The following is a 6883-nucleotide window of genomic DNA, read 5'->3' on the forward strand; positions in this document are numbered from 1 at the left end:
AATCTTTACACAATTTTCACTAAACTTTGCAAGTAAATTTTTCGAAGTTTGCAAGTAAATCTTTAATAAATTTTCAGGAAAGTTTTGGTGCTGTGTGGGCAGGAATAAAGATGTTTTCATCCCGATTTTCTAAAATGAAATTTGACCGAGATATGCTTCATTGTTTATAGTGAAAAAATTGACCATTTTTAAAAATTAATTTTTTAGCAATAAAAATTTCTTTTTTTATTCCGCAATACATGTTTTTAAAAATATAGACCCTTAAGAGTAAAATGCAACTTGGAAAAAATTTCTTTTTAACGATTCACAAATTTGACATTCAATGCAAAAAAAAAAGTTTGTTAATTAACAATCAGATTATGGAAAAACTATTAATCCGATTGGGTCAAAATTTTTTATGCTTATTAAGGGCCTCAAAAGCAATAATTTTGCCAAGGGAAAGATTGATTAAATAAGAATTAAATGAATTATAAAATATTTAAAAATCGTTTGACTTTTATGGTTTTAATTCTGTAACTCGTAAACAAATTAGTGAAAAATATCGTGCGACCTCTCATTTTTTAGGTATTTTTAAGCTCTACAACTTTTAATAACAACTTATTTCTCTAAAATTTCACTGAGAAGAACAATCCTCAAAAAACTACAGAAAAACTGATTTTGTCATCTTAAAAGTTTTTTAACAATAAACGCGCTTAGTGTAGGTTGGTGCAAACTGTTGGCCTTTGTTTCTATGCTACTAATCTATCAAAAAGCATTTTTGCCTATTGGATAGGATTTATGTCACAAAATCGACCTTTTTTTGACAGGGCGCCTGGACTAGTACCATGGTCGCCCGATTTGAAAAATGCAGTTTCGAGAAAAAGTTGTTTAATAAAATGGAATTAATCAAATTTTCAATTATAGTTATGAGCAGACAAAATTATTATAAAAAATTTTTAAAATTCTTTGTTTAATTCAACTATTTTCCAAATTTTTAATTACAATTACTTAAAAAAAATATTATTTTCAACAAATTTAAAGAAACTCGTAAAAAGAATTTAATTATTTATAAAATCTATAATAACAATTTTGGAAACCATTTGTAGATTTATTTATGTTCGAAATAAAATGCATTTAAATTTGATGAGAAAAACCGGGAAAAATTAAGACAAAGCCGGAAAATAACCGGGAATTTTGTTGAACAAAAATAGTAGACACCCTGGATATACATACATAACAAGTAAATTTAACAAAAATTAGTCATTAAAATTCTAATTGAATGGAACTTTAAAAAATTAACTGTTTGAAACTATTGTCTCATTTGTAGAGACACCATTTTGTGTCAATGAAAATTTTGAAATAATGCAATGAAAAACCTAAATATTAGGGGAGAGTGGGTCAAACCGGCCAGGTGTCAATATCTCCGAAATGGCGAAATTGGCAAAAGTGCTATTTAGAAATTTGAAACAACCATGTGTAGTATACCTTATTTCTTCAATTTGACATTTTTTACTTTTGTTCGTGCAACGCTGGGAGCAAAAGTTTTTTTTAAAATTTTTTTCTACACTTTTACGAATTTTTTCTTAAATAATTTTTGAGGAAATCGTGTAATGTTTTCAAATATTAGGTCTTGGGTTTTGAAGGTACACACCTCAGGAATATTTACCACCAAAAACTTTGATGAATTTGCAAAGCGGTTTTTTTCAACAAATATTAATTCTTAAAATGAGCATGTGGGGCAAACCGGACATAGGATATTTGCATTGTATCAGAGTTTCACGAAAATTATTATTAATTAGAATGTTTTTTCATTAAAATATTTACTTTCAATGAAAAATAATTATCTTTCAATGAGAATTAGACCCTTTAATATTGTTTCTCTGATATTTTCAAAAAATTTTTTTTGTTATTTAAAAAAATTATCCCAAGTAGCACGTAATATTGGGAACATTCCAGCAATATGCCACAACATTGAGGCAATATGGGTAATGTTAAGGCAATGTTCCCAATATCGCTGTAATATTACGTGCTACTGGGGTATTTATTTAATTAAAATCCAATCCTGTATTATTATTTACATTATTACAACCATTGTTCACATGACTATTTATGTTTGTTATTATTGTAGATTATACAAATATGCAATATTATATATGAAAAACCCAACTGGCCGGTTTACCCCAGGGGGTGGGGCAAACCGGTCCGTTTGCAAATTTTTTTTAAAGTTAACACAGCAACTAAACAATAAAAGATAAAGTATAGGTGCCTCTGGGAAAAAGTTGCGCAATTAAATGATCTTTCAAATAAGCTATCGAAAAATGAAATCGGTTGATTCGTTTAGTCACAAGAGTAAAAAAAACCGTAGGTATGGCCGGTTTGCCCCACTTTCCCCTATGCAAAAATTGTGCGATGAAAATTAAATTATGCAATGACGCATGGTTAGGTTTCATTTGTATATAATAATTTTTTAATGGTTTTAATATAATTAATAAATAATTTTTTAACCTAAAAACAATTAAATGAACAATAATAGAAGTTTAACTTTGGCATCAATCGTGTATTTTGGAAAATTGTTACATTCTTAGTTATTAAAATTTCATTTGGAACAGCAATAAGTTCCTTTAGAATAGCGAAAGTTTTAACTGAAATGAATAAAAAATTCACTAATATAATGAAAATTGTAGTTGCTCCAAGTAAAATTTTTTTCCCGTGCATAAAGCTATTTTTATAATTAAGTAAAATGTAACATTCTTTTTTAACGCATTTTATATATTATTGTCAGGGACCGATTCTGAAACGAAACTAAATTCAAAATTTACGTTCAATTTAATTTAGTTTCGTGTCAACTCAAAACTAAAGTCCGATAAACTTAAATATTTAGTGTCAGTAAAAAAATTACTAAAAAAAACGAAATATTTCAATATTTAATATTCATGAAAGTTAGATTTACTTTTTCCACTTTATTTTCTATTAAAGTCTCTTTATACTGCTTTATATCTAATATTAAAGTTATAATAATATTATTACTTTAAATATTTTGTTTTTTGCTGTGATTTTTTAATTGAAACTAAATAATTGAGTTTCTCAAACACTTGTTTTCGATCTGCACTGAAATAAATTTAATTTTTTTAGATTATGAAAATAATTGAATTCCATTGAAGGCTTTTATTAAATTTACAAAAATATTTTAATTCTTGTGAAGAATTTTCTCATTTATAAAAATAATAATTGAATTCTTGCGAAGACTTTTTTAATTTATAAAAATTATAATTAAATTGTTTCAAAGAATTTTATCTGAATGTTTGAAGGTATTTTATTAAAAATCTTGAAAATAATGATTTTTTTAAACAGAATTTCATCAGAATATTGTTGAAAATAATTGAATTTATATTAAAATTTAAAAAAAAAATAATCGATTTTTATTAATAATTTTTTAGAAATAATTGAATGAATCTGATGAGGCCTTTGAATTATAAAATTTTTAGAAATGGTTTAAAAAAAACTTTTTCTCATAAAAATGATTATTATAAAATATAAATTATTAATTTCAAGAGGGAAATTTTTTTTTAAATAAACGCAACACATTATTTTTTTGATTTAAATTCAATCTCACCCAATTTATTATTTTACATTTCATTTTTTGACATTTTTGAATGATTGTAGATATAGATATAAATAACTTATACACTATATTTCTTTGATTTAGATTTTATTTGTAGTTCTAGGAGGCGTTTCAACTTTCTTCTCTTCTACAATATCTTGTTTTTAATATGGAAATTTTGCAAATATGTATCCAATAAATGACTATATATATATAATAAATTAAGAAAAAAATAAGTCTTGAAAAATATTAGATTATGTATTTTTTGAGGCAAAAAGAATTTCTAGATAAATTGATTTTTATTACTTGACTTTTTATTATTCTTTTTCATCAATAATATTTATATTTTACATTGAGTAACATCAAGTTTTTGAAACACCTTGAACTCACTCTGAAATGTATTTATCACTCACGCTTTTATTTCACTTAATCATTATTGCAAAATTAGGAATTATATTTATAGGAACAATTTTCTTTTTTTTGTCTTTTATACCTTTTTTTTATTTCATACTGTAGGTACATCAGTAATTTTTATTCTTACACTTATCAATATTTATATACTAATTAATAAGAAATCATTTTATTTAATAATATTAATAATAATAATTTAGACAGTGCATAAATAATATTTCGACAAACATTTAAACAAACTAAAATATAATAAACAACTAATGTTTTTATCATTTTTTTAAAAATGAAAGTAACAAAATTAAGGTCGATTTTATTTATACATTTTTATTTTAATAAAAAAGAATAAAAATAAATTTTAATAATAGAGTTGAAGTTATCGATCACCCCGAGTCAGGGGTGATCGATCGAAAAAAATAAATAAATAAATAAATTTTGTTATTATAGAAAACTTTTACTTAAAATTATGTCAAAGAAAATTTTGTTTTAAATTTATCATAATTTTGCAATAATGAGATACAGAAATTATTATTATAACTCTATTTATGTTATAATTGAAATAAAAAATTTATATTTTTGTAAAGCTCTCAATGTGAATGCATTTTAACGTTCTAAGAAGAGCATTATCAGCCTTAAGTTCTTAACATTAGTAAATATAGGTATTAACACTGAAAATGTTAAATAGCGGAAGAATGAATTGTATTTTATAGAAGTATGAATCCAGCTAAACATTTTTCCTGAAATTCGCAGTTTCACTCAGTCTCAGACATTATTTTTTCTTCAATTTCATTCGCTTTATTTTTTTATAATACAATATATTCTCTCTTTCTATACATTTATTATTATATTTATAAAGTACTTACAGAAGTCGAGTTTCAAGGAATTTATTTATTTTATTAACAAAAGGAGATTATAGTAAATATAATATATAAGTTAACAAAAATTGATATTTCAATTATAAGAATTAAATATTTCTTAATTATATTTTTATAAGTTTCGACATTTTATGAAAAAAAAAATTTCACTATGCTCTCTAAATTTTAATTCTTTGAAAGTAACTATGATTAATAGTTAAACTCACTTTTATTATGTTAAAATAAATAAAATTTTTTGTAACTAATTTTGTTAATCAAATATTACACTCAGAAATATGTAGAGTAACTTTTACTATTTACAAAGTAAAAGTATAACTGCCTGGAACTTTTGTGCATTTCTGTCAACTTTTACTATTTTTAAAATAAATTTTGCTACGCTCAAAGTATATACATTTTACTAATTTTTACAAAAATGTACTTCGAACTTTTTTATACTACAAAAATAGTAAAAATTGACAAAAATGAGCAGAAGTTTCTGTCAGTTTAAATTTTACTTTGAAAATATAGTGAAAGTTACTTTATTCCGTTTTTCCGTAAATTTTCACTTATTTTCCTTTTTTTAAGAAATTGTACCTTCTACTAGATATTACTTTTACCAATTGAGGGGCTGGATGCTATAAAGTGTTACTCGCCATGTTGAGTAAATGGCGCGTAACACCTTATAGGCATCCAGGCCCTCAATTATTATTATTAATTGAATAAAATAATAATTGCAGGGCTCGAACCAGTGAAAGCATTTAAAAATACGGTCTTTACGAAATTTCAATTATTCGTAAATTCTTCAATATTAAGTTTATATTAAAAAATAAAAACTTCAAACTATTTTTTTAAAAAATCAGCAAATGAGTTTTATTATTAATTTATGAAAATAATTAAATTCCTAAAAAAATTTTTATTATTTACGAAAATAATTGAATCTCTGCATAAATTTTATTATTTATAAAAATAATTGAATGATTGAGAAGATAATTTATGAAAAATTTGTTAATAATTGAATTACTGTAGAATTTTTATTATTTTATGAAAATAATTAAAGATTTGCGTAGAATTTTATTAAATTTTTTTTGAATAATTGAATTCTTTTGGAAAATTTCATTAAAATAGAAGATATTAAAAATCATTGAATTGAAGAAACTTTTTGAAGATAATTGAAATTTTGCCAAGAATTTTATTATTTTTTAAAAATAATTGAATTTTGGAGATTTACTTTTGCGGGATTTACGGGCCAAGTTCGAGCCCTGTAATTGTTTTTAATAATTATAATTTATAATTGACATATTTTAAATCTTATAAGAATGTAATTTTTTGTAATAAACTTATATTTTTTATTTTAAGGTTTAAGGTTGTAAGCGAATTAAAGAAAAAAAAAATTCTATTCTACACCAAGAGAAAATTTTTATTTAAAGTATATAATTTATTTGAGTTGAATAAACTTATATTGCTCTTAGAGCCTACTTAATTATTAGTCGAGTTTTTACTAATAATTAGTTATTTTTAACGAATTCAGATTTAGAGAGTGTGAATTTGTGACAATAATTTTTATCCCTTCGAGGACAAAAAATATAAATTTGTTTTCTTCTAATACTGCATTACGGATTGGATTTTCATTTAAGACACAGTTGTATGTAAATCTTAACTAAAATTTTACTTTATTCACAAATAATTTTTTCTTAAATAAAAATAGTAAGTATACATATTTTTTTTGAAATTACATTTTTAACAACTTATTTTATAAGAGTAAAAAAAGATTGTAATATGTTTTTTTCTTTGATTGATTACAGCATTACACATTAAATGATATTGAAATATACACAATATTCCCACATAGTATACAACAAAATTTTTTACTAATATTTTCAGTAATTTTCTAAATATTTTACTAGCGATTGCTTATAGAAAATTTTTTTTATTTAGAAGGAAAATTAGTTTTATTTTGTAGTTGATATTTCTACAGTTGTTAATTTATTTATTCATAAATATTGCGACGATTTTTGGTGAAAGAGACCTTACGTGGCAAAAA

Source organism: Leptopilina heterotoma, unplaced genomic scaffold, assembly GCF_015476425.1.
Source record: "Leptopilina heterotoma isolate Lh14 unplaced genomic scaffold, ASM1547642v1 Lhet_26, whole genome shotgun sequence".
NCBI lineage: Eukaryota > Metazoa > Arthropoda > Insecta > Hymenoptera > Figitidae > Leptopilina > Leptopilina heterotoma.